The following is a 7305-nucleotide window of genomic DNA, read 5'->3' as shown; positions in this document are numbered from 1 at the left end:
CCGGCTTATAAGATGGGGGCTATTGCAATTAATTAATTGAGAACAATGGCTAATACTTTTGTCAATAGAGATACCTTGGTTGGGAAATTATCTGCTTTTGAGCTTGAAGAATTTGGACTTTCTAGAGCTATGAAATGTGAACATGTTTTTCATGCATTTACATCATCAAACAACAAGAAAGATTGGAAAGCTTTGTATGCAAAGGAAATGGATGATATGAAGAGAGAAGATGAAGAATTTAAGCAACTTGAATCCCTATTTGCTAGAACAGTGCCTAAAGGACAAGTAGGAAGTAAGTATGAAAGAAAATCACTTTTCAAACGTTTTGCATGTAATAGGAAAGATCATTTTGCATCTAGATGTCCTAAAAGGAATTCAAGATTTGAAGAAAGAGCTAGAAGATCTTTTAAGCCTAACCCTAGATATTAGAACAAGTATAAGTATAGGAAAAACAGAGATAAATCATGTTACTTTGCAGATGAGGAAGGTGTGACTAATTATGATGATGAACTGGCACAAGACTCTACTACTGGTTCTGGCAATGGAAAGGAATGGGTGTTCTTGGCTATCAAGGAAGATCATCCGACACTCAAAGAGAATGTACCTAAAGAGAAGGCCTTGGATGCTAAAATTGAAGATAAGGATGAATGGGTAATTTATAGTGGATGTTCACATCATATGACTGGAGATAAAAGAAAGTTTCTATCTTTGCAAGAATTTGATGGTAGTCTATGTTAGGAATCCCACAGATACTGAGAGGGGGGGCTGAATCAGTATCTAACTGGTATATAGAATTTCTTGACTTAAAACATGCAGAACATAATATAACAATGTACCGGTATGCAAGAAATAATGCAATAAACAGAATCAAGAACATCCACATGAAAAACACACCATAACACAAGGTTTTAACAAGGAAACCCGGTGTGGGAAAAACCTCAGTGGGATTTGTGACCCACAATATTCAATCACTGGCCAATAAGAGAATATTACTTACAATGGGCGTCTGCACATGTAGGAAAGCCAACTGCCTAGAGCTCACTACTCAATGAGAAGTCTCACTGACTTACAATGAGGATTATACAAATCCAATATCTTGTACTGTTTTACAATAGCATCTTCAATGCTTGATCCAGTACCGGTTGCTGCTCTACTACTTACATAAGCCCCTTAACCTATACTTCGCATAATAGGTCTGCCTAATATTTTTTCTTAATGCTTACATCTCTTATCTCAAATGCCTACAATGATCTCTTTTATATATAAGAGTCATTTTACAATTTGCCAAGTCAGCTTACGAAGATTTTCAATAATAAACAAAATATAACAAAATCCTGTCGGCCTCTATGCCAGTATACTTCCTTTCTTCTGTGTCGGTGCTGGTGTGGAGTGTGATCTGCTGATGCTGGTATAATACCTTTGCTGGTGTCATAGGATTGCAAGGTTGCCATCAATGACAAAACCTTCAATCACATACAATGTCTCATTGGAGTGTGCATATGCCAACAGTTTGGTTAGATTTGGACATGACAAATCATGCATGATCAAACGAAAAGGAACTATATCATTAGATGCTAAGCACAATACTAATAATGTTTATTACGTTGAATATTTAAGGCATAATTTTTTAAGTGAAGGACAGTTGTTGGATAAGGGATTTCAATTACAATTCAAGGATGGAAAATGCAAAATCATTAATAGATCTGGTTTGGAGATTGCAACCCATACTCAAACAAAAGGTAATATATTTTATTTGAATTCCGGTGAGAAGAAATGTTTGATTGCACAAATTGATGAGGGTTGGCTTTCGCATAAAAGGCTATGTCATGTGAATTTTGATTGCATGGTAAAGATTAGTTCAACTAAGGAAGTTATAGATATACCTAAGATTGTGAAGCCCTATAATCCAATATGTAATGAATGTCAAATGGGAAAATAGGTCAGAACCTCTTTTAAAAGTATACAAGACAAATCTAATGTTGTTCTTGATTTTATTCATACTAATTTATGTGGACCTGCTAGAACTAAAAGTTTTCAAGGTGATAGATATTTTATGCTAATCATTGATGATTATTCTAAAATGATGTGGGTTACTTTTCTAAGGGAGAAACTTGAGGCTTTTGAAAATTTTAAAATATTTAAAGCTAAAGTTGAAACTGAGACAAGATTGAAGATTAAGTGCTTAAGGTCAGATCATGGTGGAGAATTTGCATCCAATGAGTTTAATAACTTTTGTGAGAAGCATGGTATAAGGAGACAATTGTTTGCTCCCTGGACACCTTAGCAAAATGGAGTTGTGGAAAGAAATAACAAAACTATCTTGGATGCTACTAGAACCATGTTGATGGAAGCTAATCTACCTCATATCTACTGGAGAGAAGTAGTGAGCACATTAGTTTATACATTCAACAGAGTTCATATCAAAGGGGAAACCGGTAAGACACCTTATGAATTATGGTTTGGAAATACACCTATACTTACAAGGAACATCTGAATATGGTTTGTGGTACCCTAAATTTGATGACTTTACTTTATGTGCATATACATATGCATATTGGGCAGGTGGTGTTGATGACCGGAAAAGTACTTCCGGTGGAGCTTTATTTCTTGGAAAGAAACTTATTTGATGGATAAGAAAGAAACAATCATGTACTTTATCTACTGTTGAAGTTGAGTATGTTGCTACTGCTACTAATTGTACACAAGTTCTATGGATGAAGAAAATGTTGAAGGAAATAAAAGTGCATTGCAATGGACTAGTAGTTATTCACTCTGATAACTCTACTGCTATTGACATATCAAAGAATTTGGTATTTCACTCTAAGAGAAAGCACATATCTATTAAGTTTAACTTTTTGAAGGAGAAGGTGGAAGAAAATGAAGTTAGATTGGTTTATGTGAACACTGAAGAGCATATTGCAAATATCTTCACTAAACCTTTGCCTAAGGAATCATTTGAGTACCTAAGAGACAGATTAGGGGTTTCTGCCCCTCCGACAGAAAACTAATTGATGCAATTTGGCATCAGTTTGGTATGCATTATCAAATATATTATTCATTCTAGATTGATGTGGTGATGCTACTACTTAGGGGGAGTAGTTAGCCTTGTGATTCAGTGGTTTATGTTTTTGTTTTGATATTTATGTTAGATTTGTAGCATTGATGTCAAAGGGGGAGAGATATTCATGTGAAAAACTTAAGGAGATACATACATTAGGGGGATAAATTTGAAGAACTTAACTAAGATATCATCTACAGGGAGAGTATGGATTAGAACTTCATTGCTATATTCTTGTGTGGGAGATTTGTTTGGCTTTTCTTGGCACTTGGATATTTTTCACATCTAGTGTTGCCATCAATGCCAAAGGGGGATATTGTTGGCCATTTGGAGGAATTGATTATGTGTTGCATTGATGTTTTGTCATTGATGTCAACACTAGTTGTTTTGGTTGTTTACCGGTATCCTTCTGGTCCTGATAGGTTGTTTGGTTTCTGGTTGGATTAGATTATGGTGATTTGGTATACTCTAGTATGCTTTGGCTTAGATCTGCTATTCATGCTACTCAGATTCATGTTCATTTAGTTGGTTTTGATTTTGTGATCGGATGCTATCTTATATGCTGATAAGCTTGGTTTGTTGATCCAGTGAGGGTTTCACCGACAAAGATCTGTTGAATATATTTGATGTTATGCATAAGTGGTGTTGGTGCGACTTCTATTAGAGATTTGGGATGCTGATGGTGATCATGTTCGAAAGTTGGCTAATTGGGATCATTGCTTTAGTGTGTGTGGACCTAAATCGGGTTTGTTACTATCTAGGTTCTGGACCAGCTTAATGTAACATGTTGATTGGACTTCTTGATGTGTTTCTAGGATTTCTTATGGGTTGGATATTATTTGTTTGGTCTCAGGCTAACATGTTTTATAATTATGTAATTGCTTTATTGTTTGGTGGTTGACCTGATTGTTTATGGTCGAGGGTTTGTATATATATGATGTAAGATCTCATTGTAGATCATAAGGTGGAATATAAGGGATATGGAAAGGATGTATGCGAGTGAATAATGTATTAATCATTCATGCAGAGGATTTGGTCAATCATTGGTGATCAAGTTGGGTTTATTTAAGAGCATTAAGTCCTCTGATATTGAGCTTAACCAGAACTATATTCAGGCATAGGAGATGCTATCATTGTAGTTCATTCTTCCTTTTGGATTGTAGTCTAGATTTCTATGTAGTCAATGAGACTCTTTTAGTAATGAATAGTGTGCTCTAGGCTATCAGCCTTCCTGCAAGTGCAGACCCCTCAATTTGTATTCACATACTTAATTCAGAAGTATTATCTAACTGTGGGTAGGCTTCTCACTGTGGTTTTCCCCTTTTTCTAAGTTTTCCATGTACAAATATAGGTGTCATGTGGGTGGTATTTATTCTCTAATTGTTGCTTGTGCTTAATTGGTATATCTACTATTTTGGTAATTGGTTTATGATAACTCAATGTTGAATGGATAGTACTAACCTGGTACTGAGAGTGGGGTTGAATCAGTACAGACAAAAATACAATCCTAAACCGGTTTGACAGCAGACACTTCAAATGACTGGCAAACAGTGACACTGGTTTGAAATAGAGTGCAATTGGTAAAGCTAAGAATGACTGAGACAAGTATTAACCAGTTACTCACTTAGCTTTTCACTCAACTCAAGACTACAATACCATTTCACCCTTATGCATAAACATGTAATCTATTATTAGATTATAATAATAGCTAGTTCAACATGTTTTATTGACAGACATAAAACACAGAACCATCATATGCTTGATAGACAATAGGAAAGCATCACAAGATAAAAGCATCACACATGACACACATATTTTTCACGTGGAAACCCAACTGGGAAAAACAACGGTGGGGATGAATACCCACAAGCTGTTTTTGAACTCTTTAGAAGTCCACTTTGTTAGGAGCCTTGTCTGGTTAGAGACATTACAATAAGTTCTGCTAGGAACCAATCCTATTAAAGATCACCCAGTTAAAGGATGGCTACAATACTTAGTTAAGGGTTAAACCCTATTAAAGGTTACCTTGTTAGAGGATTTCAAGAACTCAATAGCTAAAAGATTTCGAAATCAATAGCTTTGAATTACCCTGTTAAAGGATTTACAGTAGGCCGGTTAAGGCTACCCTATTAAGGGATTTTCCAACTGTTGAGGTGGTTAGAGATCAACAGGGATTACAATGATCTAGTAACATCACTCAATGCCAATGCAGATCCGCTTAAGCTCCTCTTCACCTTCTGCACTTACACTCTACAAGTATCACTTCTCTTCTTTTGGTGTGGCAAGAATCATGTATCCCTTCTCTTGGATACACACACACAACTTTTGCCAACAACCTCAGAAAGAGACACAACATCGACCTTATAGGAAAACAGATAGGTCGGTAGCATAAACCCTAAACCCTAAACCTAGTAGGTTAAGGAATTCAAACAGTTCAATCCTGATCATTGAGAACACTCCATTAATTGCAACAGTCTTGATCCAATCTCAAGATATTCTCCATCATCCATTTTCACCGATTTCATGGTGGCTGATAACCCATCACATGTTATCACCATTTTACAGAATTCACACATTCTCGAGGTAGATAGGAACAATATCTTTCATGCAAGATCCTTCACGTGCACAAGGTTGACGTGGCAACATGATCTATTCTTCATTACAATGCTAACTCATCACACAATGTCACCGGTTGAGCCACATAGGCTTGAAGCACTTAAACTGGAAACCTTGAAGTTGAGACTACCAACCAGTAGTCATACAACACTTCCATGTGCCGGTTTCCATAAGCATATGTCGGTTCACCTTGAATAAGCACACTGCTTCACTTTGGCACTAATGCCAGTTCACAGTGTTCTACCGGTTCTCTCATATGTCGGTTCTCACTTCTTCAAAATATTGACATCAATGAAAACATACAATGTGATTATGTCCACATACCGGTTCCATACCCGTTCACACAATGCCAACAATCTCCCCCTTTGGCATTGATGGCAATAAACAAAGATATCTTCTTTGCTTCACATCTTCTCCCCATTTTCTGTAGATATCTTCTCCACTTCACATCTTCTCCCCCTTTGACAGCAATGCCAAAGTGGAGGTACAAGCTTCCTTGTTCCATTATGTTACTCCCCTTGAGGAGTAGCATCCTTCAACACATTAATCCAAAATAAATTTGACTATGCACTACCTGACTGATGCGGAGCATATGCTTTTAGTTTACCTCCTGAAGGGGAAACACCCCTAATTCACCTCTTAAGTACATAAATGTAGTCTTTGGGAGAGGCTTGGTGAATATGTTTGCCAATTGCTCCTTACTAGAAACATGTTCCAGTGCAATCTCTTTGTTCTGAACCTTTTCCCTTAAGAAATGATACTTAAGCTCAAAGTGCTTGGTTCTAGAATGTAAAACCGGATTCTTGGAGATGTTAATTGCACTAGTATTGTCACAAAATATACTTACTGGTTAAGATACAAGAACTTTGAAGCCATTTAATACATGCTTCATCCAAATTGTCTAAGTGCAGTTGATGAAAGCTGCAACATACTCTGCTTCCGCTGTAGAGTGAGAGATACAACTCATCCATGAGACTAGTCTACCACCGAGGAAGAATGCACCACCGGTTGTGCTCTTTCGGTCATCTATATTACCAGCTCAATCAGCATCTCTAAACACTTCCAAGTTGAAATCCTTTCTATATGGATATCACAAGCCATAGTCAACAGTTCCCTTCAGATACCTAAGAATCCACTTGACTACAACCGAGTGGGATTCTCTTGGGCTTTTTTGGAACCTTGCAATAATGCCAACTACATGTGCAATATCCGGTCTGCTATGCACTGCATAATACAATTTACCAATCATTGATCAATATTCCTTCTCATCAACCAATGCTGAGTCATCCTCTTTGGATAGTTTACAAGCAGTCACCAACTGGTTCGCTATCTTCCATGCCAAAGGTCTTCAACACCTCTTTGACATACTTGGACTGAGTGATAAAGATTCCATCCTTCATTTGTTGGATCTATAGTCCAATGAAGAATTTAATCTCTCCTATGAGTGAGATTTCAAACTCTTTCTTCATCTCATCTGCAAACTCATGACTCATCTTGTCATCTCCACAAAAGATAATGTCATCAACAAATACCTCACAGATCAGGATTTGATCTCCTTCAGACTTCAAGTAGATATTGCTATCTTCTCTTGCTCTCTCAAATCCTATCTTCTCAAGATGGGAATGTAGACA

The sequence above is a fragment of the Cryptomeria japonica genome, chromosome 9, assembly GCF_030272615.1.
Source record: "Cryptomeria japonica chromosome 9, Sugi_1.0, whole genome shotgun sequence".
Classification (NCBI taxonomy): Eukaryota; Viridiplantae; Streptophyta; class Pinopsida; order Cupressales; family Cupressaceae; genus Cryptomeria; species Cryptomeria japonica.
This window is presented reverse-complemented; position numbering follows the sequence as displayed.